This window comes from Ochlerotatus camptorhynchus, unplaced genomic scaffold (assembly GCF_037179485.1).
Source record: "Ochlerotatus camptorhynchus isolate MF236.1 unplaced genomic scaffold, CSIRO-AGI_Acam_v1.1 ptg000017l, whole genome shotgun sequence".
NCBI lineage: Eukaryota > Metazoa > Arthropoda > Insecta > Diptera > Culicidae > Ochlerotatus > Ochlerotatus camptorhynchus.
The window spans coordinates 1,881,657-1,899,549 of NW_027040509.1; the positions used below are offsets into that span (position 1 = coordinate 1,881,657).

At 38.4% G+C, this 17,893-nt stretch overlaps 1 protein-coding gene across 1 annotated transcript in view; it reads left to right on the forward strand.

The window, feature by feature from the left end:
* The window catches only part of LOC135702496 (uncharacterized), a 280,096-nt gene that overhangs the window by 247,158 nt on the left and 15,045 nt on the right, over positions 1 to 17,893 (forward strand). The gene's annotated exons all lie outside the window — the stretch shown is intronic.

Genomic DNA, 17,893 nt, shown 5'->3' on the forward strand with positions numbered 1-17,893 from the left:
TATTTCACGTAGTTTTAGTCCCGACTTTATCTTAAACACACCGAATTTTGTTTCTTCATCTACAGCGTTAATAAGCTGAAGAGAAGAAACAAGGATATCTTTCCAGTATTCAAACGCCTGTTTGTCTATATCCGCTTCGCCAGATGACGGAACACACTCTGGAATGTTGAGTGTGCCCAATGTCCAGTTGTTCATTTTGGCTAGCATCAAAGAATCTTCACGTGAGCTAGCCTGATTAAATCCACTTCCGAATCCCTGATCCGCATCAGCGGAAAGTCGTGCTACTTGTTCTCGCAAAGTATTGTTCTTTTCGATGGCCTCCGTTAGTTCTCTCAAAATACGGTTTTTTGAAATCTTTCTGCAACAAAACATTTGAAATAAAAATTCTCTATAAGTTACATTAATGGATGATTGGGGCTCCGTCTATCTCCACCGGAACCCAGTATTCTGCAAAACTCTACCCTCCTGCATCAGTTTTGTTTTTATTATTATTGCTGTCCGTCTTTTACCACCGGATGCACAAGCTATTGGGCGTTTCGTCTATCTCCACCGAAACCCCAGATACTATTATCATTTTGTTTAAACTTACTTTGGGGGAGCCGTTGGTTCATTTGCCGCGCCATTGTCGCGACCGGCTGGACAATCGAACCCAGGCAGATCTGCCATATTCTTTGGTTTGGATGATCCGGCCGCAGGTTCCTCGAAAATCTTTACTAACAGGCGAGAGCGATGCCACTCGCTTACTCGACTTATTGTCGGATAGGTGCTGGTGCTGTTGTTGTTGTTACACTGCCGCTGGTTACTACTGCTGCTGGTTAATACTGCTGCTGGTTACTGCTGCTGGTTACTGCTGCTGCTGTTGTGGTTTGTACCGCATCTGCCGAAAAAGTCCGAGAGCGAAGTTTGTGCTCTCTTATTTATACACAAGATCGTTTCATTTCCCCTTTTCTTCTGACCAATGAGTATCATGATGACGGTTTAGTAAGAAGGGAGATTTATTGACGCTTGCCTTTTTTTTTTTTTTGATACATATGTATATATTGTTATTCTTATTATTATTATTATTATTATTATTATTTTATTTTTTTTTTTAAATTATTATTTCAATCCTGTCTCTACAGTGAGGTGATTGAAAGGTGGAAGCAGCACTTCGATGCGCAATGGAGGAAACGACTACGTCAGTGCAGCTGAGGACAGAACTGACCCAACTCCCACGCTGAGGGAAGTTAAGGACTCCATTCAGCAGCTCAAAAACAACAAAGCAGCTGGTAAGGATGGTATCGCAGCCGAACTCATCAAGATGGGCCCAGAAAAGTTGGCCACCTGCCTGCACCGGATGATAGTCAGGATCTGGGAAACAGAACAGCTACCGGAGGAGTGGAAGGAGGGGGTAATCTGCCCTATTCACAAGGAAGGCGACCATTTGGAATGTGAGAACTTCAGAGCGATCACCATTTTCAATGCCGCCTACAAAGTGCTATCCCAGATCATCTTCCGTCGTCTATCACCTAAAATGACCGAGTTCGTGGGAAGTTATCAAGCCGGCTTCATTGACGGCCGATCGACAACGGACCAGATCTTCACCGTACGGCAATCACCATGAATACCAGCTCCCAACGCATCATTTGTTCATCGACTTTAAGGCGGCATACGACAGTATCGACCGCACAGAGCTATGGAAAATCATGGACGAGAACGGCTTTCCTGGGAAGCTGATCAGACTGATCAAAGCAACGATGGACGGTGTGCAAAACTGCGTAAAGGTTTCGGGTGAACTATCCAGTTCATTCGAATCTCGTCGGGGACTGCGACAAGGTGACATTATCGCAAGAACATTTGGAACGGTGGCAGAACTATACACCCGCCTGAAACACGAAGCAGCAAAGGTCGAACTGGTGGTGAGTGCGTCAAAAACAAAGTACATGCTAGTAGGCGGAGCCGAACATGACAGGATTCGTCTAGGAAGTAATGTCACGATAGACGGGGATACTTTTGAGGTAGTGGATGAATTCGTTTAAATACCTTGGATCCTTAATGACGGCTGACAACAATTGAGTCGTGAAATACGAAGGCGCATCATCAGGGGAAGTCGTGCCTACTACGGGCTCCAGAAGAAACTATGGTCAAAAAAGATTCACCCCCGCACCAAATGTACCATGTACAGAGCGCTAATAAGACCGGTGGTCCTCTATGAACACGAGACATGGACTATGCTCGAGGAGGACCTGCAAGCACTCGGAGTTTTCGAGCGACGTGTGCTAAGGACGATCTTCGGCGGTGTGCAGGAGAACGGTGAGTGGCGGCGAAGAATGAACCACGAGCTCGCTGCACTCTACGGTGAACCCAGCATCCAGAAGGTGGCCAAAGCCGGAAGGATGCGGTGGGCAGGGCATGTTGCAAGAATGCCGGACAACAACCCTGCAAAGTTGGTGTTCGCTACTGATCCGGTTGGCACAAGAAGGCGTGGAGCACAGAGAGCACAATGGGCGGACCAGGTAGAGCGCGATCTAGCGAGCATTGGGCATGACCGAGGATGGAGAGCGGCAGCCGCAAACCGAGTATTGTGGCGTACTATTGTTGATTATGTCTTATCTTAAATGTGATGTTGTACAAATAAATGTATGTAAGTAAGCCCGCTAATCGCCCTTTTTGGAATATAAAGCTGATATACGGCTGATAATGATCGAAGCCCTATATTAACCATACATTGGAAAAGTGTGATTATCGGGCTAGTAGCAAACTTGGTGGTTATTTGATATATTCTCAAAGATCAACCTGAAATCACAAATTATTTAAAATAACACCTAGTGATTAGCGATCACCTTGAAAACCTAAGGATGTTTTTTTTTTAAAGATTTCAGATTGATCAGGTAGTAACTCTCAGATTTTATATCATATGAAACAGAACAGATTATTGATTAATCCAACGCCCTTCGTGTATTCAAGATTTCGATAAAGTAGTTTGTATATTTTTTCATTACTTCAGGTTGATCAGGTACTAATGTACTGAAGATCTCAAACTGTTCATCAATTCAAATCACATCTGCCGGATATTCTCTCATGATGCAAGGTAGCTCCGAAAATATTCCAAAGACCATCAGGTGAACAAAGATCTTTGTTTTATAAACTTCTAGTTGATCACGTTTTGTTCTAAAAATCTTCAACTATGCAACAATTCAAATCAAATTTTCAACTATGCAATGTGTCAACTGGCTCAGGATGGTATGGTATGATCACCTCAGGATGCTTCCGTGTTCTTACCTTTCTCTATCACTTAGTTTATCCCCACCAAGCACAAATTGGCTCAAAATGGTTAAAATGCATCAATGGTTGTTACATTTACCCTGTGCTTCTAGTTTTTACTTACTCAAATCCAATTCTGAAGAAAACAAAAACATGGATAATCGAGCCATTTTCTCCGGATAGTCGAGCCCGGATAATCGAGCCCGGATAATCGAACCCCCGGATAATCGAGTCTGACCTGTACCTTGAAAATTCGTATAGAACTCTTTACACAATTTATTTAGAATGATCTCAGAATTTGTCTTCAAAATCATAACCCTTCACAGAGTTCTTTTTCAAAATTCCTGGAAAATAAATTTGAGAATTTCTTCAGGATTCCCTTGAAATTGTCTTTATATAGGGGAATTTACGTATTCTCGGCAACCTAAGCAGCTACCTTCTTTCTATAGCCTTTTTCTCTAAGGAACGCACACATATGCAGTATTGGTTTGTTTACAATCTTTTGCTGCCAGCTGCTCTAACAATTTCAGCCGAAAGAATTGTCAAAAACTGTTTTGAAACGCTTTTACAAAGCTCCAATCTTCTCTAGTGAGAGCGAGTATTGTCGGCAACCAGTTTTTCTTCGGAAACCGTTCCATTTGAACTGCATGTAAATCTGCTGTTCTATTATCGGCAACTCGAAATCAGCTACAATTTTCTAGTGCGTGTGTTTCATTTCAAGAAAACCCTGCTAGATTGCTTTTTCTCAGTGGTAAAAATATAGTCAAATTAAAGCTGAAAGCATAAAGAATCGTTTGCATGCATTCAGCGAAGTGTTTTCGTAAGAAAATCCAGTGAAATAGTGTTTCAATTTGGGTTGCCGAAAATAGTCTGTCATGCCGAAGCTGTCATTTCCCCTACTAACGATCATAAGTTTGAGGTTATCCTTTAAAAAACATGTAAATTTTACGATCTTTGTATGTCATTTGAAAGGTATTGTGTAAAATTTATTTCGTTGATAACTTGTTTAATATAGGGGAAATGGCTCTAATGTTGGCCTTTGGATCTAAGATTGGGCTCATCGCTCAAATTCTGCTATTTATGAATTTTATCTAGATGAACGCGTCATTGGGACGGTACTAATGGATATTTTTGGTCGCTATTGAACATTTAGTCGATTGCTGAATTTATGTCTAGGCCCAAATTAGGAGCATTTAGGCCGACATTACATCCATTTCCCCTATTTAAATATTTTTGTATGCTATAGCTTCTTTTGAAATTACATCATTTTCAAAAAAATAAACTCTGAATATTCATGACTGATTTTCTCAAAATTAGGTCGGCACCATTTTGAAATGAAAGTAGAAGTAGAACCCCCTCTTCCATACCCATCGATATACGTTTGTGGAAGTTTGAGTTAAAATTTTAGAATAGTATTTAACTCAATAAAATAGTTATCGATCCAAAGTTTGGAGTCACCCCAGAGTATGGTTTGTCGATGTTGTAAGTTTAATTGAAGTTTTAGTATACAAAACATATGATGAGCCATATGAATGGTGAGGTAAGATCATTGTTACCTGGTCATACACATTATTTTATTTTTTAATTAACCTGTTATTCAGTTTCAAATGTTTGCTGTAAACTATCCTTTTCTACACGCAAACCAAAAATCTATTACAATGAATGTTAGTTCCGTTTCCTATCATCCTCTGTTCATGAACATCGCAACGAATGTTAGAAATTGACCATGCAGGCGATGTAATGGTTTTTTGTCTTTTTTTATTTCGTGTTCCATCTACGCTTTCGACTATACCAGTAAGCTTGTAGAACGACGCACATTGTAGAACATTGTAGAACGACGCACACACTTATCTCGAATCTCTCCTGCAGAAAAAGCATACGAAGTCGAGCATGCGAGAAAATGAGCGCTTCATGTTTGCTTTTAGGCTGACCATATTCAGAAGCATAGAGAGAGCAGTAGAGAAACCACAGGTCTGATAGTCGCAACGTCCGTGGTTCGAGTACAGTCGGCAACCTTTTTTCTATTTTTTTCGACATAATTAATTTCACTCACTAATACACTCCACATTTTTCGGTCTCCAATTTTCTTACATCGGACCGCAGCTAGGTATATCGCATCCTCGGTTCATGCGGTCTCCACTTACATCCTCTGATGATGAATCCCACATAATTGTAAGCGAATCTTACATCCACCGGTTGGGTGTACCTTCCTCATATTTTATAACAAAATTTTCCGTTCACCATCAAGGGGGTGATTTGAGAAAAAAAAATCACTAACCGTCTATCCCAAGAGGTCCACCTGAGCTCACATCAGTCAGCATATTACACTAACCTAACCTAACAAAGTACCCCAACAACAACAAAAGGAACAAAAGACCAACTTCAACTGTCATCGCCAGCCAGGGCTGATGAAGAAAGTTTCGCTGCGCTTTTGTTACGAGAGAGCGAAGTGCATAGGTAATCTCACTTTGGTATGTGCATTTACTACACTTTCTGACCGTGCAAACATAATCAATTCCCGCCTCTGCTAACCTCTTCTTATTGGTTGACCGGTGGTGCTGGTGCTGGTGGTGGAGTGTTGCAACACGGATGGCAGTAAGATGAAAAGGCTGCCTGCTCGTCGTGAAAACGGATTCAATGAGGTGAGCAATTTGCTCGCAAGTACCGAGTTTGGCCGAGTTTGAGCCTTGATTTGAATGGACCAGTCAGTCGCGTGAAGTCGAAGATGGATGGTTTTTTGCTGCTTTTGGCGCGTTGCACTCGAACGGGATGCAGAAGCTTTGGAGCGTATGGAACAGTTTGGCGATGACTGACCTGTGAATGTTTCGTCAGCTAAGGACAAATTGAATTATGGGTTAAGATTATGCAAGAGCAGCAAAACAACTATGTACTGTTATGGTTGATTCTGGCTTAAATTTCTGTGCGGTTCTACGCTGCCTCATCGTGTGAGGCACATTTTCGTCGATTACGTCAAAACAATGAGAACATAAGCAAACTTGTTCGCTTGAACTTCTTTGGTTGTAAGTTGTACACTCAAGTCTTTTTTTTACACGAGGGATACGTACCGTGTAAGAAAAAAAAAACCGAGTAAAAAAACCACGTAGGTTAAAAAAAACCTCGGTATTTTAAAATTCGTCTTAAAAAAACTAAGCAGTGTGCTTTAAAATGTTGTCTGTACTTCTAAGCCCTGATCAAGTAAAAATTTCGTTCATGATAAACATGCTTGGCATACACAGTTTTGGTGACGAACTGCTCATTTGCTAATAACTTTGCACACAGTTCACGAAACATATGTAGTTCTTTTTGAAGCAGTAGATAGAATTGAGTTTAAGCTTGCTATAGATACTTAAAAAAGTAGATTTTAATTCTAGTAATAAACTGTATTTGTTTTTGCGTTGTAAAAATGAAGTGGGAAATCTTCGCTACACGTCTATGACTTAAAGTGTAAAAATTCATTTGTGTTGATTCAAATGTTAAGATTCACCTACTTTTTGCATATCTACAGTTAACTATGATCCTAATCTATAAATTTCTTTAAAGAAAACCAAATTCAACAACTGAGTGAAAAGTTAGTAGCAAATGAGCAACTGGTGTGTACAACTGTGCATGCCAAGCATGATGATAAAGTTATTCTGGAGGTAAAGACCTTTCGGATGCTCAGTTCATATCATTTCGGAATTTTCTCGCAGGGGTAGTGTCAACACTTAATTACATAATGAAGTAATGAAATTGGGTTGTTAGCCGAATGCTTAAATAAGACAGCAAAACAAGGTTATCTTCCATTTAATTCCACTTAATTAATTTTGGTATCCATGACAGATAAGTATTTAGACTACAATGTGCAGTCTTCATCAGTGTCATTCCCACTAAAGAATTATCAAAATCTAAGGGGGTACTCATCCCATAGGTAAAAAAGTCAAGATCACATGTATAAAGCCTACACGCAAACCAAAAATCTATTACAATGAATGTTAGTTCCGTTTCCTATCATCCTTTGTTCATAAACATCGTAACGAATGTTAGAAATTGACCATGCAGGCGATGTAATGGTTTTTTTGTCTTTTTTATTTCGCATTCTATCTACGCTTTCGACTATACCAGTAAGCTTGTAGAACGACGCACATTGTAGAACATTGTAGAACGACGCACACACTTGCCTCGAATCTCTCCAGCAGAAAAAACATACGAAGTCGAGGATGCGAGAAAATGAGCACTTCATGTTTGCTTTTAGGCTATCTATATTCAGAAGCATGGAGAGAGCAGTGGAGAAAGCACAGGTCTATTAATCTCAACGTTCTTGGTTCGAGTTCAGTCGGCAATCTGATTCCTATTTTTTTCGACATAACTAATTTACCTCACTAATACACTCTAAATTTTTCGGTCTCCAATTTTCTTGCATTGGACCGCAGCTAGGTATATCCCATCCTCGGTTCATGCGGTCTCCACTAACATTCTCTGATGATGAATCCTACATAATTGTAAGCAAATCTTACATCTCCCGGTTGGGTGTATGGAATGAGTACTTAAGGGGGTCAGATTTTGATAAGTTCTTTAGTGGGAATGATACTGATGAAGACTGCTCATTGTAGTTGAAATACGTATCTGTCATGGATACCTAAATTAATTAAGTGGAATTAAATGGAAGATAACCTTTTTTTGCTGTTTTATATTAACTAAATTACATAGTTTTACTGATGTTTCACGAAAAATCGGCTTGACATTCAACGCTGACCCCGTGAAAAGAGTTATTCACTGATTGGTATTAGGATGCATCACGGTTCATATAAACTTCCTGCTGCAGTGAAGCATTGCACACCAAATAGCAAAAAAAAATAAACGATTTTCAAATTTCACCTATCAGAATTCTATGAAACTTTGAATACAATCGGTAGGGAAAAATGAACCAGGTTTGTGCTGGAATTCGGCCATTTCATCTCGCATGGTGTAATCTGTAACAGATTATTTGGAGCGGTCACATCAGTCTGTACGGGGATCAGTCCACGTATGTAGAATTGTCCTTGAAAAAAAACTGAGCAACGTATCATTTTTTGGCATCAACTACTGATACCTAGGGGCATCCCACTCTAAATTTTGTATTACTCTCAATATACATATAGAAATCTTAGTGATGTCTAAGATACTTAAAAATACTTAATAAATATCTAGCATTAGTTTATTTTCTTGATTGCTATGCCAATTTATTTTGCTTGTTTATCCAATGTCTGATGTTTTATGTGGATATTGGTTATTTTTTTTAAGAAACTAATATTCATTTGATGAAGAACGTGAACAACTAGGTGTTCTGGATAATTTCCAGTGTAATCTGAACTCCTGTTCCAGAAAAAGTTAATTATTAAAGGCATTGGAACCTTTTGTTGTTACTCGTTCGATTTAAATTCTATAATGTGTATACGCAATCTCATCGTGAATTTTGTTTTTCTACTTTATTGGCTGTGTGATATTAGGAAAAATATACACCTTGTTTCCAGACCAAAAATGACCCCAATACACTGTATTGCTCAGACCCAGATCTCTTAGCATTCCACCTTCGAAATGTAGAACATGTTTATTACCGATGACAACAAATCATAGAGGCCACTTAGCTGGACACAGGTGAAGTAACATATCCAGAATGATTAAAAATAATTTTTCTTTATTTTTTTCTACGTACAGCTATCCCCCAAAGAACGCGTTACCCACTGAGTTGCATCCATCGATTTTTTCCGCGGGGTTTCAACCAAGCGCTCTGATTTTTTGCTTGTGAGTAGTGCCAATGGAGAACTAGTCACTCGCAGAAAATCAGAGCGCTTGGTTGAAAACCCACCGAGAAAAAGCGGTGGGTGCAACTCAGTGGGTAACGCGTTCTTCGGGGAAAGCTGTATAATCAAAACAAACAATACGTTTTGCTCAATGTATAATATTATAGTTACATGACCTTTTCAAAATTAACATTTTTGTAGTTGATTCATAAGGGCCAAATCCTGGCGACAAGAAACGAATCTCGATCATTCCCATTCAACACCCGGTAGATCGACAAACTTTCCATCCTGCATTTGCTTCCTCCACGTAGCATTCTCTTGGTCAGCTTGGAATCACAAGATTCTGCAACACATTTTCACGGCTTTATTTTATCGATGAGTCGGATAGTCAGATGATTCGCTGCAAGGTAGGTCAACGGTAGTTAACATGTGTAGAAATACTCATTCATGAGCTGGATCTCTGTGCACCGAGAGGGTATATACACACTTAGAAAAAATCATGTAAATTTAGGTGCTCTGAGAGTGACATATACGAGCGTCAATTTTGACATAAATTTGAGTCATAACAGACGCAAAATATTGCTCAATCAAACGTACTTTTCGTCGAGCAACGAAATTTTCAATCTCGGAGCACTTAATATTACATACCATGTTTGTTTACGTCTCATCTTTTATGTCAAAGACGGATTCCGTCACGTGTAAAATTAGTTATTTTTAAGTGTGTATGAGCCACCCAAGTAACCACCTAGCTTGCTAACATAGTTTTGAATACAACCCATTATAGTTGTGCTGGTAAGATAACAGCTGTAAAGGAGGTTCCGTAGACGTGCTTGAAGTGCACAAATATGCTGAAGGTGCCGAAAGGAACCAAGAAGTATGTCCTAAAGAAACCACCTAGCAGAAAGAATAGTGCGAGGAGTGGATCCGAGTCTGGAAAAGGAAGTACCAATGAGGTCAGCCTGGAGGAATCCCTAGACCTGTTGCAGCAGAAGAAAAGCGCAAAGGAGAAAACGTTGAAGGAAGATAAATTCTTCCATGAAAAGCGATAGGAGGCTGAGCGTTATCTTCCGTCTCTTTCAACAAAGATTTGGCTAGATTTAGGATTCAGGGATTCAATTATTATTTTGCACGCAAACGATGTAGAATGAGCTACTTACTAGTAACTTAGGGTAAATCAAGTGTATAGGGCTTAGGAACAAATTGTAGGTTACCAGATTTTAGGATCAAATGGTAGTATCTGGATTAAAACAAATATAGGGTTATTAAATTCAATATTTTCACGAATTCCACCTCCAACTAACCTACTTCAGTAGCTAGTTCACTACAAATCACTACAATTTAATTAAATGATTGGTGGTATAGTAACAAATTTAGGCAACTAACTTAATTTAGCTGTAAAACGTGATCTAGATGGTTTGGAATGATACCTTCTTTTCCTCTTTTTTCTCGTTCTTACTCCGACCTATCTAAACTCACAGTTCCGTTGAACCAAACCTGACGTCTGTCTTTTCTGACAGCGACCGTTACCGTAGCTCTCCGAATCTCCCACAGGGTTGTCGCTGGGCTTGGCGGTACATGGTTATCCTGATATTCCGAACAGCCATGATTCATAAATTAGACTATATTATTTACGTTTTGGACACTTTATTATTAATTTTGATCCATAAACCATGAAAAATTGCTCCATTTTTGCGTAACTACTTAGATTTACTGTCCTGCCGTGTTTTTTAGGTCGAGGTGCGGAACAATGGTCAAGAGAAGTCAAGAATTAGTTTCCAAAAGAAGCTTCTATAATAATCTTCTTAAGAAAATATGAAAAATAAATGTTAATTTTATGGCTCATACCTAGGGTAGGTGTTCCAGTTATTGGTAGACGTTCCTATCTTGCTGTGTTCCAATGATAGTCTATGGGATTTACATATGTTTTTCATGTTTTGGACCCTTTTTTAATTTGATCAATAAACTTTGGAATATTGCTACATTACTGCGTAGCTACTCAGGTTTTCTATTTTGCCCGTGTTTTTTTTTGTCAGAAGAGCGGAACAATGGGCGAGCTTCTAGAATAAGGTTCTTAAAGAAGTTTCTAAATGAAGCTTCCATATTATTATAGAATCTTCTTTTGGAAGCTAATTCTAGACGCTTACCCGTCGCTTCGCACCTCTATCTAAAATACACGGGCAGGAAAGTAAATTTAAGTAGATATACAGTGGAGCAATTTTTCAAGGTTTATGGATCAAAATTTAAAAAAAATAGTGTCTTAAACATGTATAATATACGTTTAATTTATAGATAATGCCTATATTTTTAAGTGCGCAAACTTGATTTTTTATGAATTGTTCATTGCTGAATGTTTTATCGATCAATTGCAATATGTTTACGGGTAATTCGTACAATTTCAATGCTCAGTCTTTAGAAATCTAGCGGTACATTTTTACAATTGTGTTGCTAAATTTCACATACAATATGGATAATATTGATATTTTTTATGTATCATCTACACTTTTTTAAGGATTTTCTCCGATGCTTTATGGATCATTTGAATGTTTTTAATGGAACGTTTTTCAATATTTAATGGATCGTTTTATTAATTCTAACGGTGCATACTTAGAGCTGCCCTCGCTAATAGTCTGATAATCAGCCTTTTTGCAATATAAGGTTAATATAGGGCTTCCACACTTTATATCAGCTATATATTGCAAAAAGGGCGATTAGCGGGCTTGCTGGTTACTTGGGCAATATACAATTTGAGTTCACTCGATCGGTAGACACTCTTGATGCTCTAATTTTTTTCAATCTGAATCGCTGAAACATTTAAATCAAATAATCACATGATAAAAATACTTATATCTTAATCCTCATATGATTTTTTATGCATGCAATAAATAAAAGTCAACTCAAAACCAACAATTTTTTTATCTACATTATAGAGACATTTAGCCGAAGGCTAGTTCTCTTAAGATCAACAATTGAAAAGGCCTCGCGAACCGAAGACCGCCAACGCAAACCAACAAAATTAACATGTAGGGGAAATTTTGTTTTAGGTTTGCGAATGTAGGTTTCGGTTCGCTAGATAATGGCCTTACAAGGTTTGTTTGCAAAATGGAGTTGAGGCCTTTTTAATTGTTGGTCATGAACTAACAACAGCAAGTCAACAACAAACAGCTCTAGATAGAGCTGGAATTAGGGCCTAACAGCTTTTGTAAACAATGACTTCTCTTGATGATTTCTAGAAATTCAAGGCTCACCCACGCAAACCAACATCCTCAACGGGTACGGAAAGACTTCCCCTACCCAATGAGGATGTTGGTTTGCGTGAGTGAGCCTTGAATTTCTATAAATCTTCAAGAAAAGTCATTGTTTACAAAAGCTGTTAGGCCCTAATTCCAGCTCTATCTAGAACTACACTAGCAACCGCTCATCAAAATCATGTGTTACTACGATGGAAATCTAGCCATGGTTGAAAATACTTAACAATACTTAAGAATGCTTACGCGGAATTTTAAAATATTTGATTGATATAAGGTTTGATAACGGTGCCGGTGGTGTAGTGGTAAGCGTGATTACCTCTCACCCCAGCAGGCCTGGGTTCAATCCCAGTCGGCGCCGCCGGGATGTTCTGAGGCATAACATCTCTGTTCACGCCTTCCTTCGGATGGGAAGTAAAGCCGTTGGTCCCCGGTTCATGAGTTGATGGGTCGATAGGTAGGGTCTAGGCGTGGGAGCTGCCTTCCTAGCACGTCGGTAGCATTGGTGCTCAGCACGGAAAACAAGATCGACGCAAAAAACAAACCAAAGGGAAAAAAAAATAAGGTTTGAAGTTTAGAGTGGTATACCCCTAGGCTGATACCGAAAATAATTGAGAAAATGTTATGCAACAAGTTTTTAAATAACGTTTCTTTCGATAATTGGTATTGTGCATTTTGCACCAAAGTGAACTCCTGCGCTAAAAATAATCCCTCAGATTTTTTTCGCCCAGTTCCATAATTATTAATACTTTTTCTAGTATGAGCGATTGAAATTCTGAGGGGTTATTTTGAGAACAGCAGTCGACTTTGGTGTGAAATTCACAATAATTAATCTTATTTCGTTTACAGGAATTATAAACATTGAATACCAACCAACATGTGATACCAGCGGTTGTGGAATACATGTAGCACTAGAGGTTGTGGAAATGTGGACCAGTTTTGAGATATGACCAAAAAACTTTGCTTGAAATTTTCACAAGTGAAAGATAAAAAAAAAACAAGCAGAATATCATTAGGAAAATTTTCATTACCTTGCCAATGGTTTTTCCAGATTTTCCACAACCGTAAAAATTTTCACGAAAAATATTTTTCAGATTTTAATTTTTATTGATATTTTGTAGCAGTTGATATATCCAAATTATAAAACCATCACTGACGACCACGTTGCTTTAACAACCTCCTGTCAACCGCTAGAAAGCCATGTCATGGCCAATTGGTCCAGTTTTAATGCAATCATTAAAACTAGAAATGCGAACTACCTTAGGAGCATAGGTTTTATGTTAGTTTTATCACACTCTACACGTGGTTGTTAAAAATGAAAGCATAAAACCACCTCCTGGTATGAATCTTTTAACAACCTTTTGACGACTACCACAAAACTATATTACAACCGCATAAATCACTTCTGAGGAAATTGATAAAACATGATTTGAAAAACATTTTGACAACCTTGCAGGTTTAAAGTGGGTTTTTTTGGATGATGGTTAATATTGATAAATATTTTATTGTGAGTTTATTCTTTGGATGTTCGATGTGAAATCATGATCAATGTCAGTTTGTAATAATGACTGATATTGTTGTGTATTGAAAATAAGACGACTTTATTACAATTTTGAACCAATCTGTTTAAGCTTCAGAGCATGCCGTGCAATATTTTAATGATTGTTATACAAAATAGGAGCATACATTCAGTGCGCCATATGGGATAGGGAAAAAAATGACTCTCAAATCAAGTAAGCCTTCCAAATTAAGTTGTTCTCTTATTTTGTAACAACACAAGGCAACAAGTGCTGTAAATTGCTACGTGAAGAACATTCACGTCCCACATCCAAATGGCAACGGATTCCAACCCAGGCTAGAGGAAGAAGCAGAACTCCAGAGGATGAAGGCGTTTTCCGACACCAAGGCAGATGAGAGGATTATAGTTCCAATCGATTTATACAATTTCCACGCACTAATTTTCTAAGTTTATTGTTATCGGTAACAATTTTCAGAGTATTTTTTATTTTTGTTGTAGTATTCTTCTAATATGTGAAGCTTAGGCCTCTGATAAGAATGATAGTTGTAATGAGGTTTTAATGAAGGCATAAGAGTGCTTCAAGTCTTCAGCTGCCGTTAAACTATGAAGTTTGAGTTTTAATTTAGTAGTCATAAAATAGTTTTATAGATAACTTGACGGCAGATTTTATGACAACCACATAAAACCATAATACAACCACATACTGCAAGGGATGCTATGAAAAACAGTGATAAAATAAGAATAAATCTTCCAAGCATTTAGATTGTTACGTGGGTGGGGATGCAACACATCTAAATCTCAATTCTAGATAGCCGAAAAATCTCACACTAACGAATCCACGAAAAATCGTTTTTCATCTCTTGCATCTTAATCCAACTACTCCCATCGCTTTCCTCAATTTTGCAGGAAATCTTTAAAATCTTCATCAATCTTCTTCCTATCTACTAAGCGTGTGGGCATCTTACAACAGCAAACCATTTATTTTTTCCTGCATCTTAGATAGAGTCGCCCCCCTCGATTTTTTATGGATTCCTAATCATTTTACTACACATCGTTCTTTCTACGATGCTTGGTTCATGAGTTTTGAATTTCCCACGTCCGGCAAAATCCAACTAAAACCCAGCTCCAACTCGAAGTCGAGTATTAGTACAAGACACTCAATAAATCTGCACATTGTAGACGAAATACGGGTGTCTGTCAAGGATAAGCAAATAAGGTAGTGTAATGAAATGGAAATTACTAATCCGTCTCTTCCTTCTCCTCTAAAAAAAACAACTTCACATTCAACATACAAAAACGAATTGCCAAAAACTGTCCATTCTGCTTAATTTCAAGTGCGAATTTTGTTATCCTCACTTTCGGACCAGCAACACACGCGCATATAAAATGAAATATACTGGCCAGTAAAAAAATAGTAATAAATTCCCCCAACTTATTTAATTACCACATTAATCGTTATTCATACTTCTAAAGAATAATGCCAAGGCTCATCATTTTGAATAAAATAAAATGAAAACAAAATTTATATTAAAAAAGAGGTTGTATCCAAGACACGACCGTAGATTTGACGCAGAATTACGTGCTCGGCATCTATATTCGGCGACCACCACTTGTTTGCAGGCTTGATAAATTTGTCATTTGTGAAATTTTCAATAGTGATCTATTGAAAATGTAAAGAGTGTTCATTTTAGCGGACTTGTAGAAAAATTTCCAATCGATGGGCTTGTTTAGAATTAAAATCCATCCACTATTGACAGAGTTATAAGTGGTCAAAACCTGACCACTTTTTGTAACGCGGTCGATTTTGTTTTTTTTTTTCAAATTGTACCCCCAATATGTTGCTGAAAGACGTAATCCTACGTCAAAAAATAATTCAGTGAAATCCATTCCACCTGTCATTTCCAGTCATTTTAATCATGTTAGGAAAGACTCGTTACTGCCTTTAAGATTTCATAACACTTTCTAAAAATGTTTTTTAGACATGTCACAAGCGTAACGCCGGAACTGTTGACATTTGCTTTCGACTTTCTCATCAACATCTTCTAGGTGTCAACAATTTTTTTTTTGCTTCTATTCAACTTTAGTAACCGTACATGGTGGAGGCCTCCAGAAAATATCATCGGCTAAGTGAATTTACTACGAGAAGGACTTCACATATGCGAAAAAACGGTTATAATGGTGCGTTTGAATTGAATTCACACCTCTGTTTTAATAAGCAATACGGCAAAACGATAATAATGATTTCATTTCAGCTTCCAATATCACTGCTAATTATAAAGGGTGTCCCACATCAAATTGCATCGCAGAAAAAAAAAACGCTGTAGAAAACTACCCATCGGGTAGTTCTTCTTGAAAATTTGGGTAGAAGTAGTTTAGAGTGTACACTGTATTTTTAACGGCGTCAGTTTTTCGAAAGTTGGAAAAAATGGCGTCACCCGAAAAGCAACGTCGCGAATTCGTTACTACGAAACTCTGAGCATTGAACGGAAGGAGAAATGCGGTCAGAATGGATGTTCTACTAGTGATCAGGATCACAAGCGTGTCGTGAAAGCGTTTAAGCGGAATCCCAATGCATCGGTCAGGCCATGGCCAAAAAAATGAATCTGTCCAAGTCTTTCGTTCAGAGAGCCAAGGACCGAGAGGGACTGCATACGTACGAAGTGCAAAAGGCTTCAAATCACGAACGAACGGCTTAGTACGGTGTCACGGGTCCGAAAACTAAACCCTGATGCTGACAAAGCCTCATTGTCTGTGAGATCTACCTCAAAGAATGTCTACAGAAGCGTTTGCTTCCTCTGTTGAAGCAACACGAGGGCCCTACGATCTTCTGGCGGAATCTAGCTTCGTGCCACTATTCAAATGTTGTCCTGCAGTGGTACGAAGCCAACGGGGTCACTTTTGTACCCAAGGACATGAACCCTCCCAACGCACTGGAACTAAGGCCCATTCATAATAGGCTATTATGAAGCAGGCACTACGGAAGCATCCCAAGGAGGTCAAATCTGAGGAAGACATGAAGAAAAAGAGGGTTTCCGTACAGAATAAGCTGCAGCCAGATGTTGTACAGAACCCAACGAGTGGAGTTAAGCGTAAGGTGTGAGCGTACGGTTATGGTATTGAAGTTGAATGAAAGAAATATGCCAAAAGCTTACTAATAGGTTATATTTTATTGTCTGAAAGTTTGAAAAGAATCGGTCAACTAGGTAAATTTCTGCAGCGTTTTTTTCCGTGATGCAATTTGTGGTGGGACACCCTTTATTGCGTGCTCTCAACTTAGTGTTCTAGATGCACTCCACAGTTATTAATTGTGAGCTTTTAAAGCCTGCACCATTTTGTGGCAAGTACAACGATAACATACCCAACAGAAAAAAATGCACAAAAATGATGAAAACCACCAGCCAAAACAACCGGAAAAGTAAAAAATTTACAATTTTTGTAAAGATTCCATGAACTTTGAATTTTTTGAATTTGCATTTTGAGTACTTACGATTTGGCACGTTTTGATTTTGGCACCTTGCCAATATCCAACTGATATTTAAAGTATTTTTGCTCTTTGTGACTGCCACTTTTAATATAAGATTAATTATTAATAACGTCTATGTCATAAAGATGACTCACTGTAGTTCAAAATCAACTGAATCATAAATTAAATTTCAAAATAAGACCGATTGATTTTGAAAAACACCAAATTTTCTAGCTTGTTGCCAAAATCAAACGAGTACTGTATGTTGATATCGTAGAGTATAAGGTCAATCAGTGTGCAAGACGTCAATTAATTAAACAAAAACCATCGGCTGAAGTGACCTCAGCCCAACTGTTCTATCATTACCATTTTGCCTACAGTGGCTCAAAAATAGCTGGCGATCACTTCGTACGCCCAATAGTAGCTCATGTATGAAAAACGTTCTTCGCAGAAGAATTCACCAAAGTCAGCAAAACACCCTTTTCTTTGTTGTTGCGTTACCGAATAAAACCACCTATCCCATATCCGTAAACAGTGAACCCAAAATTGGTCAACATGAATATGACATACATATTTCATCACCACTGCCGTCGACTGACCGTGTGGCCCTGCTAAAACAGTTAAAAAACCACGTGAGCAATACATTTACACAATTGCACCGATC